The sequence below is a fragment of the Zootoca vivipara genome, chromosome 10, assembly GCF_965207765.1.
Source record: "Zootoca vivipara chromosome 10, rZooViv2.hap1.1, whole genome shotgun sequence".
NCBI lineage: Eukaryota > Metazoa > Chordata > Lepidosauria > Squamata > Lacertidae > Zootoca > Zootoca vivipara.
The window spans coordinates 12,038,504-12,054,699 of record NC_142593.1 but is presented as its reverse complement, the minus strand read 5'-3'; positions in this window follow the sequence as shown (position 1 = coordinate 12,054,699).

The following is a 16,196-nucleotide window of genomic DNA, read 5'->3' as shown; positions in this document are numbered from 1 at the left end:
GTATAAGAATAGGGCATGTTTCACCTGAGGAACCAAAGACCTCCATGATATAATTGGGGAAAGTGCTTTCTATATTATACACCAGCTGATGTAAAGAGATGGGGGTTACAATGAATTGGGAATGAAGAACTATCACAGGGTTGGCCTGTAATTTACCTGGCTGTGCTCATTAGAAAGGCTGCCATTTGCTGCTGCATGCATTTAGCTATAGAATAATGGGAATAAAAATTAGCTATAAAAATTGTGCTGTATGCAGTGTACATCACGGCTTGTAAAGATGTTTGCAGGAACTGCTGCTGATTAGACCAGGCAGTCTTGAGCAAGATGGATTGAGAAAAGAGAAGGCAGTTCCTCCTGTCCTTTTAATATTCAGTGTGAGAGCTTGGAATGTCACACAGAGCGAAGGAAAGATCAGAGGAGGGCAATGGTAGCAAAAACCCATGTCACAGCAAAGTGCCGTGGGGTGCAGCAAGTTCACGGGAAGGCTACTGTTGTTCACGGCGAAAGAAAAAAGCCGCAATTGTCTCATGATCTTTTATAAGAAGAAAGCAAACACAGAAGATATTTGCAAAGGCTGTTTGACCATCTGTTCTGTTCTCACTTTTTGTGGCTTTTGCACTTCTGACAGGCAGAAATCAGAGAGGAGACAGGGCATGAGAGTCAGTGCAGTGGAATGGTTTGAGTGGGAGTAAGAGACCAGGGTTCAAATCCCCACTCGACCATGATACTCATTGCGTGACCTCGGACCAGTCACAATCTCTCAGCCTAAATAACATCACAGGGTTGTTGTGGAGATAAAGAGGAGGAGAGCCATGTCTCTTCTCTTTGGCGATCACTCGTAGCCAAGTAAGATTGTCTTCCATAAACACGGTTTTAAAAGTGAGTTCGTAAGTGACTGTGGAGGCCAATTCTGGATCCACACATCCTTCCACAATGGGGGCATAGGTTTCTGGGTGGGAGTTGATCACGATGAGGGTTTGCCAAGCATGCCTTACTCTTAGCACATTTCTCCCTTTCATCCTGAGTTTGAGTGTCTTCAAAGTCCATGACCCCTTTGGTAAAGGCTGTTCTCCAATTAGAGCACTCGCAGGCCAGTGTTTCCCAGTTGTTGGTGTTTATACTACTTTTTTATTATTGAGAGAGTCTTTGAACCTCTTTTGTTGACCACCAACATTACGTTTTCCATTTTAAAGTTGGAAATAGAGTAGTTGATTTGGAAGACGATAATCAGGCATACGAACAACATGACCAGTCCAAAGAAGTTGATGTTGAAGAATCATTGCTTTGACACTGGTGATCTTTGCTTCTTCCAGTACACTGGCATTAGTTCACCTGTCTTCCCAAGTGATGTGAATTTCCGGAGACAATTTCCAATTGATGGAATCTTTCGAGGAGTTGGAGATGGCGTTTATAAGTGGTCCACGTTTCACAAGCATACAGTAAGGTTAGTAGTACAATAGCGTTGTAAACAAACATTTTGGTTTCCCTGCAAATGTCCCGGTCCTCAAATACTCTGCACTTCAGTCGGGAGAAAGCCGCACTCTCAGAGCTTAGGCGATGCTGGATTTTGGCATCAGTGTCAGCCCTTGTGGAAAGATAACTGCTCAGGTAGGAGAAGTGACTGACATTTTCCAACGTTACACCATTGAGTTGGATTTGTGGCACTGCAGAGGGGTTGTTTTGTGCTTGTTGGTGCAGCACTTTGGTTTTTTGTATCACCTTGAGGTGCTTAGAGGAAGGGAGGGCCATGAATGAATGAATGAAACTGAAGCATACCATGGCATGGAGTTTGGGTGATGCAAAAGAGTGACCTGTTGAATTTCTGTCTATTGTGCAACTTTTAATGCACTGGATAATACAAAAGATAGCAACATTTGTTAAGGAAAACAGATATAGTGATCCCACCCCACCCCACCCCCCCGGTTGTAATTAGGATCACATTCTGAATAACATAGGACTGTATCTCAACGGTGGCTTTGTGCTAGCAGAAAATGCTTTTGCATTGTATGGCACTTGTCCCTGATCTCCCTCTCCTTCCATTTACTTCAGTTTTCTATGCTGTATCCTATACTGTTCTAGTTGTTGTTGTTGTTTGGTCGTTTAGTCGTGTCCGACTCTTCGTGACCCCATGGACCAGAGCACGCCAGGCACTCCTGTCTTCCACTGCCTCCCGCAGTTTGGTCAAACTCATGTTCGTAGCTTCAAGAACACAGTCCAACCATCTCGTCCTCTGTCGTCCCCTTCTCTTAGTGCCCTCAATCTTTCCCACCATCAGGGTCTTTTCCAGGGAGTCTTCTCTTCTCACGAGGTGGCCAAAGTATTGGAGCCTCAGCTTCAGGATCCGTCCTTCCAGTGAGCACTCAGGGCTGATTTCCTTCAGAATGGATAGGTTTGATCTTCTAGCAGTCCATGGGATTCTCAAGAGTCTCCTCCAGCACCATAATTCAAAAGCATCAATTCTTCGGCGATCAGCCTTCTTTATGGTCCAGCTCTCACTTCCATACATCACTACTGGGAAAACCATAGCTTTAACTATACAGACCTTTGTCCTGTTCTAGAGTGTCCCCCAATTTCACCACATTTCAGAGGCTGCAGGTGGCTGCAGGATCGGCAAAAATTGGGCACCTCACTTTGCGCAAGCAGAAACGCTCTCAGAGATAGCCAGGGGCATGGATAGGTACATAAAAGCGCTACAGACACAAATTTGCATGATATTTGCACATTCTAATTCATATGCATAGACACGAGTTTAACTTTAAATGTCAGAAGAGGCAAGCTAAAGCCATTTGAATTAATTTAGCCTCCCAAAGTAATATCCTCCACAGTAACCAGGACCGAAATTAATTACCTTCCTGGAAACACTCCAAAGTCAGACCCCCAGGCCCCATGAATTCACCCCTGGCAATGTGTCTGCTGACTGCTGAAGGCCATCGTCACTGATACAATCCAGTATTTTTTCCTTTATACATTTTAAGCAACTGCAGTGGTTAAATAATGTTTAAGAGGGTAGATTCCTCACCTCTCCAGCCCCAGTTTCAATGTATTCTTCTAGGCTGAATGATGGTTTTAACCCAGGGTCCGCAAACTAAGGCCCGGGGGCCGGATGCGGCCCATTCACCTTCTCAATCCGGCCCATGGATGGTCTGGGAATCAGCATATTTTTACATAAGTAGAATGTGTCCTTTTAATTAAAATGCATCTCTGGGTTATTTGTGGGGCCTGCCTGGTGTTTTTACATGAGTAGAATGTGTCCTTTTATTTAAAATGCATCTCTGGGTTATTTGTGGGGCATAGGAATTCATTCATACTGTATATATTTTTTTAAAAAAATATAGTCCGGCCCCCCACAAGGTCTGAGGGACAGTGGACCGGCCCCCTGCTGAAAAAGTTTGCTGACCCCTGTTTTAACCTATATTAACAACCGTAGACACAAAATCAGTGTGTGATGATAATTCTAGATGCATTCCTCTGGAATGAAGCAGCACTAACCTGGTCCTAAGACAGATCTGCCACTGCAAACTAAATTAGATATAACTACTGCTGGGGAAGTGATAACTTTACAAAAGCAGGACCAATTATCTTGTTAGTTCCAACCGTGCATTTTAAGTGGGGGTGGGAGCTGTTTCAGCATGGCTGTTTCCATGACACTAGTGGGGGGGATCAGGCCCCCAATAAACTAACATTTGTGGTAGGTTGAGTGTGCTGAGCCAGACGAAGTTTCTCTGGATTCTGGAAGCAATTATGAGACCATTGGAAACTTTACGAACTAAAGCCTTAGCAACACCAGATCTCAACAGCAACATGAAAAAAAACGAGTCAATGTATAAATATAAAATAGCCTTTAAAAAAAATTTATCTGTCCAACATTTATCGATAGTTTTGAAGTATGTGGCTACAATCCTAAGCACACTTACTGGGAAGGAAGGCTCATTAAACTTAGTGGCACTCACTTCTCAAAAAGCATGGATAGGATTGGGGTGTTAGTCTACTATCAGAAAGCATCTATGGCTTGTAGCATCAGACACATTTTAAAACCAGATGGTCATGCAAGCAGATCTCTGCGTAGATGTTTTTTCATCAAATGGAGAGCAAACAGTTTGGGACCAGATGTTGAAGAGCACCAGCATACATTCTAAAGATGTAAAGGAATAGGGTGAGCAACCAGAAGCTGTCTGCTCTTTTGTACTTGTGGCTCTTTATTTTATGTTTTCAGCATGGAGTAGGAATTTATATGGTGGGTGGTTTTTGTCCTTCATGAGGCTAAGATTTGGGGGGTTGATTATCTCAGCCGTGTTCAGCATGAGCATCGTGTGAACCCTCCAACATTTCTCCAATGAACATAAGGGCACCTGATGATGATGATGATGGTGATAATAAGTGCTTTTTTTCTGGGGGTACGCAGGGGTACTCATATTCCTAAACATTTAGTGAGTCTTTGTACTTTTGTCCATTTACTGAATTTATTTTTTCCCCCACCAAATTAGAACTATAAAATGGTGATTTTTTTCTTTAGTCCACATGAGAGTACCTCTAATTTATATATATGTGTATGTGTGTGTGTGTGTGTGTGTGTGTGTGTGTGTGTGTGTGTGTATGCACTGCTGCTGCTGCTGCTGCTGCTGATATCCCTCGATGTCCTCTTTGTATCTCTGGGCCCCCTCCAATAAACAACACATGACCCATGTGTTTCATGACACCTTGGTGGCTCCTTAATTTTAATGAAAAGCAGTCTTTGAATGAGGCAGTTTCAAACAGAGAGTAAAAGGTTTAAGCACTCTTTCCTGTAAAGTAACGGTAAAAAGGTAAAGGACCTCTTGATGGTTAAGTCCAGTCAAAAGTGACTATGGGGTTGTGGTGCTCATCTCACTTTTCAGGCTGAGGGAGCCGGTGTTTGTCCACAGAGAGCTTTCCAGCTCATGTGGCCAGCAGGACTAAACTGTTTCTGGTGCAATGGGACACTGTGACGGAAGCCAGAGTGCACCGAAACGCCGTTTACCTTCCCGCCACAGCAGTACCTATTTATCTACTTGCACTGGTGTGCTTTCGAACTGCTAGGTTGGCAGGAGCTGGGACAAAGCAACGGGAGCTCACCCAGTTGCATGGATTCGAACCACTGACCTTTTGCTCGGCAAGCCCAAGAGGTTCAGTGGTTTAGACCACAGCGCCACTTCTTTCCTCTGGCCTCAGTCAGATATCTTTCCCAATCCATCTCCCTGTCCTGGCCTTCACTGCCAGACAATGAACTCCAACTCCCAGCGCTGTTTCTGCCAAAGGATTTAATGCTTCGTTCAGATTGGTACGTAGGCAAGGCAAAAAGGTACAAGGTACAACAGGGGCATGGGAGGTATAGACAAGGGCAAGTTAAGACATTAGTCTAACAAGCGACTCACTTTTATGAAATGAAAATGATTCCAGTGATTACATCATCCCAATACATGTCAACCAAGGGGCATTCCCACCCTAGGTGGAAGTATGATTTTTAAATCCCCTCTCTCAGTTCACAGATCCCGCTCCTGTTATTCTTGCTCTGTGCCCTGGGATACAATAACACCTATGTAGCATTTTAAGGGAATTGTCAAGAGATCACATGCTGAGAACTGTCAAGATCTGCCATAGATCTAAAGCCCATCAGCTGCACAACAGAGAACAACATACGGAACTTAACAGTGCCAAACATTTAAGCAAGTTTGTTCCACAATCTGAGAGCATGAGTTGTAGAGACCACATACCCTTCTGCATTTATAGCAGTGTTTGGTTTTGAATAACAAAGGATGTCTTCTTCCCAAGACTGTCACAATCTAATGTTGCTGTGAAAGGTGTACAGAATGACATTCTTTGTGTCTGCTTCTCAAGTGTGTAAAACCTTCTCTTGGTGACTTGCCAGGTAATAAGTCTAAGCACGTCTTGGAAGCAATGCAAGTTTTTGAGTCAGCTGGCTTTGGTGGTGGGAAGTTAGCAAGAAGGCTGGGTACACAGTTCCAGCTTTTTAGGCTGAGCAAGCCAGATAATTTTCTGAGCAAGCCAGAAAGACCTACATTGGCTCCCAGTACGTTTCCGAGCACAATTCAAAGTGTTGGTGTTGACCTTTAAAGCCCTAAACGGCCTCGGTCCGGTATACCTGAAGGAGCGTCTCCACCCCCATCGTTCTGCCCGGACACTGAGGTCCAGCTCCGAGGGCCTTCTGGCGGTTCCCTCACTACGAGAAGCCAAGTTACAGGGAACCAGGCAGAGGGCCTTTTCGGTAGTGGCTCCCACCCTGTGGAATGCCCTCCCACTAGAGGTCAAAGAGAACAACAATTACCAGACCTTTAGAAGGCATCTCAAGGCAGCCCTGTTTAGGGAAGCTTTTAATGTTTGATGGATCTCTGTATTTTAATGTTTGATGGATTTCTGTATTTTAGAATTTCTGTTTTGTTGGAAGCCGCCCAGAGTGGCTGGGGGAACCCGGCCAGATGGGCGGGGTATAAATAATAAATTATTATTATTATTATTATTATTATTATTATTATTATTATTATTATTAAAGGACGCAATCCACAAGGAGGTTTCTCTGCACTAGGGAATAGAGAAGCCCCATTTAAATCAATAGGATCTTGCAATACCATGGGCCCTAAATACAATTAAGTCATTATATTTATCATTACATATACAGTCGTACCTCAGCTCCCGAACGCCTTGGGAGTCGGACGTTCCGGATCCCGAACAATTGAAAACCAGAAGTGAGTGTTCCGGTTTGCAAACTCTCTTTGGAACCCGAACATCCGATGCGACTTCCGTGGCTTCCGATTGGCTACAGGAGCTTCCTGCAGCCAATGGGAAGCTGCGCCTTGGTTTCCAAATGTTTTGGAAGTCGAACAGACTTCTGGAACAGATGCCGTTCAACTTCCAAGGTACCACTGTACACAACTTTTAGAAGACATCTGAAGGCAGCCTTGTATTGGAAAGTTTTTAATGTTTGGCATTTTATTATGCTTTTATATGTGCTGGAAGCTGCCCTGACTGGCTGGGGAAGTCCAACTAGATGGGCAGAGTTTAAGTAATTTATTATTATTATTATTATTATTATTATTATTATTATTATTATTTGTATCATCATCATCACAAGAATTGTGAGGTACAGTGACTAGCCCAAGGTTCACAGCTCACTGGGAATTTGTAGCCTCTCTACCCATTTCACTACCCTATAACTTTTATAAATAAAAATATAATTTAATTAAAAAGGGGCAAAAGAGTATGCAGCTCCTTTTGTTATTAATTCCACCATAATTATTTCCATTATATTATACTCAGTAGGTAAGAATTGCACAAAACAGCTGTATTGACACAAAATTCACAAATGCAAACTGACTCTGCAGGAAATGAAATTGACCATTAATTTTCCTTGTCGGAACTATAATTTGTAAGTGACAGCAAATGTTTAAAGATTCATGAAGATATCACCATAAAGTTTTAATGTGTTATCTATTATTTAGTTTCCAGAGGAGGAGCCGTGTTTGCTATGACAGAAAACAACACAGTGGCAACTGAACAACCAACCCATTTATTATGGTTTAAAGGTTTGTAAGGAAGATCTTGTTTCATCTGATGAGCTAATGTCTGAACATATATTAATGGAGATAGAAGAAATATGCATTAATTTGTGGATAATGTGGATCCTGAAAACATTTACTTGGAAACAACATATTTATTTCAACATAACTTTCTTCTGATGATACAGAGATGCTAAGACACTGACCACTGGTTTTATTTTCAAACCATGAAAGTCAATTTGATGAAACCTGGGTAGATTCTCCTGTGTCCACACTAGTGAATTCACTATTTTGTGCTTCTTCCTATCCTAAATACAGGATAAAGCTAAAGTTGCTTGAGTGCACTCAATCATTCTGTTACAGCAGGGGTGGCCAACTTCCAAGAGACAACGAACTACTCACAGAGTTAAAAACTGGCAGTGATCTACCCCCCCCTTTGGGGTTCAGGTCAAAGTTGTTGAGCTTTTTTTTTTAAGAAGGAAAGCCCTGGTTTTTTTGGGGGGGGGTTTCACATAAAAGTTGTTGAGCTTCTTTAGGGAAGAAAGCGACGTTGAGCTTTTTGTTTTAGGAAGGAAAGCCCTGTTTTTTGTGGTGCAGGTCATTTTAGGGGTGCAGGGCAAAGATGTTGAGCTTTTTTTAGGGCAGCCAAAGTTTTTTTAGCTTCTTTGGGGGGAGCCACTGATCTACCGGTGATCTACCACAGATGTCCAGTGATCTACCGGTAGATCACGATCTACCTGTTGGACATGCCTGTGTTACAGGTTAGGGAGCTTAGGGAGCTGGGTATGTTTAGCCTGAAGAAGAAGAGAAGGTTAAGGGGTGATATGATATCCATGTTCAAATATATAAAAGGATGTCATATAGAGGAGGGAGAAAGGTTGTTTTCTGCTGCTCCAGAGAAGCAGACACGGAGCAATGGATTCAAACTACAAGAAAGAAGATTCCACCTAAACATTAGGAAGAACTGTTCGGCAGCGGAATTTGCTACCAAGGAGTGTGGTGGAGTCTCCTTCTTTGGAGGTCTTTAAGCAGAGGCTTGACAGCCATATGTCAAGAATGCTTTGATGGCGTTTCCTGCTTGGCAGGGGGTTGGACTGGATGGCCCTTGTGGTGTCTTCCAACTCTATGATTCTATGAGGTTCATCACAACAAACCCAAGAGATTTTGGGTTCCTGCCTCCTCCACTTCATTTACAGAATCTCACCTGACTTCCAACACTGGTTACAAATGGGGCAGTGTTCTCCACATAACATGAGGGCAGCGGGTTAGCTTAGGGCAGGCATAGGCAAACTCTGGCCCTCCAGATGTTTGGGACTACAATTCTCATCATCCCTAGCTAACAGGACCAGTGGTCAGGGATGATGGGAATTGTAGTCCCAAACATCTGGAGGGCCGGAGTTTGCCTATGCCTGGCTTAGGGGATACAAGGCTTAGGGGATACAAAGCCTTCTTGCTGCTCCCCACCCATTCTCAATATTTGCTGCCTCAGGCAGCCACTCAATCTGCCTAACGATAGAAACACCCTGTAAATCATGTTATTTAGATATAAAGACTGAATTAAATATATGGGGTGATTGAAAAGTCTAGACCTTAAAAGAAAGTACTTTTTCACAATGTAATCTGCTCCTACAAGACGGATTCCAACTTGGATGACTTAAAAGATTATTAGACGGGTCCTGTAAGGTAACAAAAGCATTCTGGGAAATGATATATAATGAGATGGGAAAAGTGTTTAAACTAACTTTTATTTTTTTAAAAAACCAGAGGCTTTTCTATTAGGAATTCAAGGTGCTGATATTCCAAAGGAGCAAAAAAGACTTTTAATGTATGCAACGACAACCACACAGATGTTACTAGCCCAGAGATGGATAGAAGACAAAGTCGCTACTGGAGAAGAATGTCAAACCAAACTGTTGGACTATGCCAGGGATCCCCAAACTTACCCGGCTTCAGGCCGGATGCCCACCGTGCCGATCGCACGGCCCGCACGGTGGGCCGGAGGGCGGGGGAGCATGCACGGGCGTGCGGGAGTGCGCAGCTGGCCGCACCCATGCGCATGTGCAAACACTATTTCTGGTACACTCCCACCCTGGAAAGTGCCAGAAATAGCTTCTGCGCATGTGCAGGAGCCTCCTCCAACCCGGAGGTACACCGGAAATGACACACTTGCACATGCATGCAAGCTATTTCTGCTGCTTTTTCGGGTCAGTAGTGGGCAGCTGCACCGCACCAGGCCGGTAAGAGCGGGAGGGGGCAGCGGGCCGTGGGGGCCGCATAAAAGAGCCTCCCGGGCTGTAGTTTGGGGACCCCTGGACTATGCTGAAATGGGAAAACTGACTGGAAAGCTCAGGAACCAAGAAGACCAAAACTTTAACAAAGAGTGGAGAAAATTTATAATTTATCTTGGAGACAGCTGAAAGCAGATGAAAACATTAGCAGGAAATGGAGGATGTTTAAAGAATATTTATTGAATAATGGTGTATCTGAAATCCTAATAGTAGATCTAGGCTGAACCTGGTACAAACAATAAGAAATGAAACGACAAGTAGATAGTTATAAACATGCACTAAAATAGGAAAAACACAAATTACAGAGAGAATAATTGGAAGCGATGTTTTTATAGTAGCATCCTCTTTCTTTTTTGTATCTTTTTCTTTACGTATTTTTCTTTATGTAATTTTTGTGTGAATTTTTATACTTTATGTATCTTCTATGCGTATTCTTCTTTGTATATCTTGTTCTCGTATTTCAAAGCATTAAAACAATAAAGAATTTATTATTTAAAAAAGAAAAGAAAACATTAGCAGGATTGCAATAACACTTTGTTGTTGTTGTTTAGTCGTTTAGTCGTGTCCGACTCTTCGTGACCCCATGGACCATAGCACGCCAGGCACTCCTGTCTTCCACTGCCTCCCGCAGTTTGGTCAAACTCATGTTCGTAGCTTCGAGAACACTGTCCAACCATCTCGTCCTCTGTCGTCCCCTTCTCCAAAGATTCTTCTCTTCTCATGAGGTGGCCAAAGTATTGGAGCCTCAGCTTCACGATCTGTCCTTCCAGGGAGCACTCAGGGCTGATTTCCTTAAGAATGGATAGGTTTGATCTTCTTGCAGTCCATGGGACTCTCAAGAGTCTCCTCCAGCACCATAATTCAAAAGCATCAATTCTTCGGCGATCAGCCTTCTTTATGGTCCAGCTCTCACTTCCATACATCACTACTGGGAAAACCATAGCTTTAACTATACGGACCTTTGTCGGCAAGGTGATGTCTCTGCTTTTTAAGATGCTGTCTAGGTTTGTCATTGCTTTTCTCCCAAGAAGCAGGCGTCTTTTAATTTCGTGACTGCTGTCACCATCTGCAGTGATCAAGGAGCCCAAGAAAGTAAAATCTCTCACTGCCTCCATTTCTTCCCCTTCTATTTGCCAGGAGGTGATGGAACCAGTGGCCATGATCTTGGTTTTTTTGATGTTGAGCTTCAGACCATATTTTGCGCTCTCCTCTTTCACCCTCATTAAAAGGTTCTTTAATTCCTCCTCACTTTCTGCCAATAACACTTGTAATGTAGCAAATACTATGCAGGTCATTGAGTGACATAAAATAGAGGCTACTGAATCATATGGAGTTGAAAAGGTTGGCAATAGGACCCATGGAGGGGAAGGTCCAAAGAGTCAGAGGAATCTTTAAATATGGGTGTATATGGTAGTTATAATTTTATACCTGTAAAATCAAATAATTTTTTTTAAAAAAAAGATTACTAGACAAATAGGATACCAGTGCTTTCTAGCCAAAATGGCTATGTTTTCCATGCACTGTTGGAGGTGACATGCCTCTGAATATCAGTTGCTGTGGATCACAAGTATGGAGATCATGGAAAGTCCTGCTTGTGGACTTTCCACAGGAGAACCTGCTAGTAGCCTTCCCTTTGCAATTGCCACTCTGAAAACAGGGTGCTGGACATTATGCTCTTAGAAGGGAGATGGCTTCTGATGTAGGCCAATATGTTCTCAGCTATTCCTCATATATTTGTACAAGTATCACCCTTCCAGCTTTCGCTTTTCAAAACATGTGCTCTGGAAGCTTTTCTGGATTCATCATGTAGTAGACTCATCATGTAGTAGAGCCAGTGTGGTGTAGTGGTTAAGACTCGTAATCTGGGGGACCGGGTTCGTGTCTCCGCTCCTCCACATGCAGCTGCTTGGTGACCTTGGGCGAGTCACACTTCTTTGAAGTCTCTCAGCCCCACTCACCTCACAGGGTGTTTGTTGTGGGGGAGGAGGGGAAAGGAGAATGTTAGCCGCTTTGAGACTCCTTTGGGTAGTGATAAAGCGGGATATCAAATCCAAACTCCTCCTCCTCTCTACGGTACTTTATTTCGAGCAGCATTTTATTTTAAAAGAGGAATGGAGAGCTGTTGCCTTCCAGATTTGTTGGGACTCCATGGCCCATCAGCCCCAGCCAGCATGGGTTAGGCAGTGCTTTTTTCCTGGGGGGATGCAGGGGTACGCATACCCCTAAACCTTTTGTGAATCTAAGTTTTGCTGCGGCGCTGGGGTGCAAAGATCTGCCCCGCACCCCCCCCAGGTTGCCCAGTCCCAGGCATGCAGGAGGAGGGAGCCGGCTGGCCACCTCAGCATCTCGCTGGTTTGGTCACCCCCAAACTCGTGGCACAGAGCCGCCCACAGCAGAAGAGTCCGCCGCAGCACTCTCACCGACGGGCAGGCTCTTCCCCAGACTCAACTCTCTGGCGCCCCTGAGAGCCCGGCCCCCGGGTGCCCCGCACCCCTAACGCCTATGGGTAAGATGGCCCTGTTTGGCCTCATTGAGGGACAGCATTCCAATATGAGTAGGAAGATGAGGGTACCCCTAAACATTTTTTAAGAAAAAAAGCACTGGGGTTAGGGACGATTGCAACAACACCTGAGCCGTAAATACACAATCCTTATTCAAAATATTTAAATGGCATCCTTTGTCAGATCCTATATCAGGGTGCTGAGCAACGCAGATTAGATAATAAATTACTTAACTTTTAATATAATATAATAAAACAATAACATCAACAACCATGATAAAAGACTAATGACAATTGCAAAGAAGCCCATGGGATTATAGTCATACAAATGCCTGGGTGAATAAAAATGTCATAACCTGGTGTCAAAAAGATGCTGATTTCTGCGGCAATATGGAAAATGGACTTTGGATTAAAAAATACCCCCTGGAGTTTCTTAAACAAGTCTGAAGAACCGCTGACCTCCAAGCAAAGAATGTAGCTTTGTTAGCCATGTCCTCGTGCGAAATGTGCTCAGAATATTTCTGTGGTTGCTTTATGGAATGATTCCTCCCAACTGAAGCCTTCTTTACATGCATACAAAACAAAATAACTAAAATAAGCAAGACAACATACTGTTTGAGTTCTTGTCCAAATGACTTTGACAACTGCAATAAATCACTTTTGAAATGTTTTGGAAGTTTCAAAGAACGAACAGAAAGAGTTTTCAGTCCCTTATTGGGTAAAGTTACACAAATTTACTTTTAACAGTGAAATTAGTGAAATGTAATCCCCCTGTGTTTTCGAGAGAGGGTCATGTTCTCTGGGACAGCTTCTTCTTAAGACTGCGCAGTGCTCTTATAATGAGTCTGGACAGTTTGTTAGAAAGAGCAATTGGTTTTTGATCACTTTACTTAGAAGCTACATAGATGATCAGTCTGCAGTTAGGAATAAGAAAACAAACTGGTAATGCCACACCCACAGCCATACTTTTATTTGTGCAGGCTTCAAAGTTTACAACCCTCCACAAATACAGTATTTTCCTCCCCCACCCTCATATTGTTTGACACACAATGTGAGTGACAGCACTTTGAAACACATTAATCCTGTAAGACGCGACTCTTCCTGTACATATTTATTAAAATATTTATATCCCACCTTCCTGTTCTGCAGATCCACAAGGCAGCTATTTGGGCAGGGGGTCAACTGGTTAAGAATATTTACAGTACAATCTAACAACAACAACAACAACAACAACAACAACAACAACAACAACTAATAATAATTATTTATACCTGCCCAACTGGCTGGGTTTCCCCAGCCACTCTGGGAAGCTCCCAACATCATCATCATCATCAAGATCAAACATTAAAAACTTCCCTAAACAGGGCTGCCTTCAGATGTCTTCTAAAAGTCAGATAGTTGTTTATTTCTGTGACATCTGGTGGGAGGGCATTCCACAGGGCGGGTGCCACTACCAAGAAGGCCCTCTGCCTGGTTCCTGTAACTTCGCTTCTCGCAGGGAGGGAACCGCCAGAAGACCCTCCGAGCAGGACCTCAGTGTCCCCAACGTCTACCCAGATACAAGTCCGCCATGTAAGTCTTTCCGTGGAACATTGTTTTTCAGAACTCCCTTTCAGAGGGCTGCAAAAGAGTCCTGCCCTTGCCGATAAGAGGTCCAACCTTGCATGACTTCTCTGTGAGGTTGTGGAAAGGTAAGTCCTCCGACCTCAGAGCTCAGGGGGGGAAAAGACGCATTTCCAGGGAGTGTCTTGGGAATAGTGGGAGAGGCTGTGGGTTTGCAGAATCCGAGGTCCTTCCACTAACACAGGGGACAGACTGCACCGGCCCTGAAAATTGTGTGGGTTATTCTTCCAGCTGAAATCAATAGGGGGTGAGAATGGTCCAATGTCCTGCCAGTAGGATGTCCACCTGCTTTCGGATTTCTTTGCTCATTGATTAACTAATCTATTAGTTTTTTTGATTAAGTATATATTTATTGGTAATATTACTATTTATTTTAAAAAATATATTTGTATGTGTTTAAATCAGCAGAGTATTAAAAGATAATCCCAGGGAAAAAACAGTTATAAACTATCTACAGTGATTCTTTCCACTTACCCATCATTCAGCCCATATTATTGTTGCATGTCATAACCAAAAATGTCTACCAATAGCCTCTTATCAACATATACCAAATCTTTTAAATATTTGTGGCTTTCTACGCAATTCTGTGTATCCTAAATATTCAGTGCATTCCTGCTTACAATTTTCTTTTCCCCTATCAACTGTATTTAATTCATGGGAAAGCTTGCTGATCATTAAAACATCCCATAACTTTTGCTATCTAGTCATCTGCAGCACACATCATTGAGTTTTTCCAAGGCTGAGTGATTAATATGTGAGCTGCTGCCAGCATAAATTCATTCAGATTTTTACAAGAATGGGAGATTTCCTCTCAATGTAACTCAAGAAGACTATAAGAGGATTTCTCTCTAATGAAGTCAATTACTCCTCTTATTCATTGATGGATTCTTATCCAAACTCTTTGCCGTACAGGCATGACCACAGGGCATACAAATCATTTCCTGTTTCATGTCACTGCTTCTAATAATTAGCCAGACTATACTTATGAATATATCAGGGATTAGATATCATTGCATCAATATTTTAAGATTACCATCACTTAAAGAATAACAGACCTTTAAAAAAGACACCATCTCACAAATCATTTTTTACAATGTGTCCTAAAGTTATTTCTCATTTTTCCCATCTCTTTTGTTTTACTGAGCAATCGAAATCGCTAGATTTGTGGGTTGGGAGGCCACACAAACATCCATGCTGGTAAAAACCATATGCTAGTGCAGGCTTCCTCAATCTTGGCTCTCCAGATGTTTTAAGACAACAATTCCCATCATCCCTGACCACTGGTCCTGCTAGCTAGGGGTCATGGGAGTTGTAGGCCAAAAACAGCTGGGGGGCCCATGTTGAGGAAGCCTGCGCTAGTGGGACCACAACCATCTGCCAGTGGTATATATAGTTCTCGCCCACAACAACCGTGCAAGGTGGATTATGCTGAGACAGTGACTGACCCAAGGTCACATAAAGAAGGTCATGGATGACTGGGGAAGAACAACAATAAGAACAACAACAACATCAATAGAATTTATATACCACCCTATACCCGCAGGTCTCAAGGAAGTTCACAGAATAAAATAAGAAAATAAAATAAAACCACAAAATACATAATCAAAATAAAAACAACAAGAACCTAATAACCCTGGTCTCCGGGGTCCTAGTCTAACACACTAACCACTACACCATACTGCCTCTGAGTAAATGTATTAATAATACAAGGTGTGGCCGGAAAGTTCGGTGAATGGTTACAGAAATCGGACAGCGAGAAATATTCAAACATACAATCGGCATCCGAAACCCACGAAATGCTCACAAATTGTGTACTGAGATGAAGCTGTAACTTGAAAGACAGTGTATGAGTGGTTTCCATGAAGGGCGGCAAACAATCAAAGATGACCCTCGGTCTGGAAGACCGTCAACGAGCAGAACGGCGGCAAATGGCGGTAGAGTTCGTGAGTTATTGATGCGGGATCGGTGTTTGTCCATCCAAATGATGGTGGAAGAATTGCATAAAAAAGGTAAAGGACCTCTGACAGCTAAGTCCAGTCAAAGGCGACTCAGGGGTTGCGATGCTCATCTTGCTTTACTGGCCGAGGGAGCTGGCGTTTGTCCATAGACAGTTTTTCCGGGTCATGTGGCCAGGAGGACTAAGCCACTTCTGGCGCAACAGGACACCGAGACCAGAGCAGCGCACGGAAACGCCATTTACCTTCCCGCTGGAGCAGTACCTATTTATCTACTTGCACTTTTTGGCATGCTTTCAAA